Consider the following 1616-nt stretch of genomic DNA (forward strand, 5'->3'; position numbering starts at 1 on the left):
AAATTGCAAGGGGAATAAACCATGTTATTTGGTCTGCGGTTTACAAGGAATTTCAGACATCAAACTGTATGTTTTTTGGTTTTTGGATTTTTCCATAAGTTTTAAGGATTTTTTTTTTTTTTAATTATTCAAAATCGTTTATGAAGAAATTAAAATTTGGGGAACATTGCTGCATTCTGTTTTTGTGAACGAAGAACTTGGCCAGGCCAGGAGATCTGTGAGTTACCCCTCAATACCGGCTGGGTCTTTTACGGAGGAATAATATGTGTGGCACGTCTCTTGCTTTGCAGAACTGGAAGAAGTTTATTATGCTAGACAAAAAAAGAAATTGAAAGGAAATAATTAAATAAATAGATAGACAAATGAAATTAAAAACGAAAAAAAAAATTAGGAGAAACATTACTTCCGCTCCTCCAATCTTCTGTTTCTCAGCTCCACCGCTCCTCCGCTATTGGCCCTGGTACCCCCGATCCTCCGAACTCAGGCGAATTGCGTGACGTGCTTCTGCTATTCTCCGCTCGTCCGCTTTTCCGCTTTGGGGCTTGGAACCCCTGAACCGCTGGACATAAGCGAATCACGGGCAGGATTTCTGCCCTCCTCCGCTCCTCCACTCATCCGGTACAGGCCCTGGTACTCCATGTCCGCGACCCCCTCCACCTTAACAAACTGTCACAAACACACACACACACACACACACACACATACACACACGCACACAAACACACTTACACACACCTTAACTCATCATAGCTGTGCTAATAGCATTAGCCAAAACACATCCACAAGCACACAAACATGATCTCATCCACTCATTCACATGTGTGTGCCCAGAGGTCCGGGAGCTCCATGTTGTAAATGGGCGGTACTTTTACCTATAGGTGGCGCTACTGCTATATCAGTGTGTTACGTCTGTGTGTTTTTGCGTCTTAACAAAGGAAGAAGAATGTTACGTGTTTTTTTCTTTCATGCTGCCTGCAATAAAGTTCGTTCTTAAAATACAATAGGTTATGGGCCCAGAGTGTCTCTAAAAGGCTGGATTACACTGAATATTTTGTGTGATAGTGAACAGTATTGTGGGAACTCACAATGGAGGACAAGCTGTTTATCGACAAGCTGAGCGGACCGGAGAATTGGGCAACGTGGAAGTTTCAAATGGAACATCTGCTAAAGGCTAAAGGACTGTGGCGAATGCTAACAGAGGAAGACACATTAGCCCCAGATGCTAACGCAGCAGCACAGGGTGAGTTCACGAAACAGAGAGAGAAAGCGTTCTCTGTGTTAGTGCTCAATGTAAGTTCATCCCTGTTGTACCTGATTACAAACTGTAAGACTCCCAAAGAAGTGTGGACTACACTGAAAGATATTTTTGAAAGAGACACGCTGGCAAATAAACTATTTCTGAAGAAGAAATATTTCAGGTGCGAAATGAAGGAAGGAGATGGTTTGACTGAGCACCTCAAACAAATGAAAGAACTGACTGACCAGTTATCAGCAATAGGAGCTGTAATTGAAGAGGAAGACCAAATTGTAACATTGTTGGGAAGTTTACCACCAAGTTACGCTACAGTTGTCACTGCACTGGAAACAAAGATTGACAACCTGACACTCAAATTTGT

Source organism: Fistularia commersonii, unplaced genomic scaffold, assembly GCF_037954325.1.
Source record: "Fistularia commersonii isolate RoL2024-O1a breed Wild unplaced genomic scaffold, RoL_Fcom_v1.0 HiC_scaffold_54, whole genome shotgun sequence".
NCBI classification, from domain to species: Eukaryota; Metazoa; Chordata; class Actinopteri; order Syngnathiformes; family Fistulariidae; genus Fistularia; species Fistularia commersonii.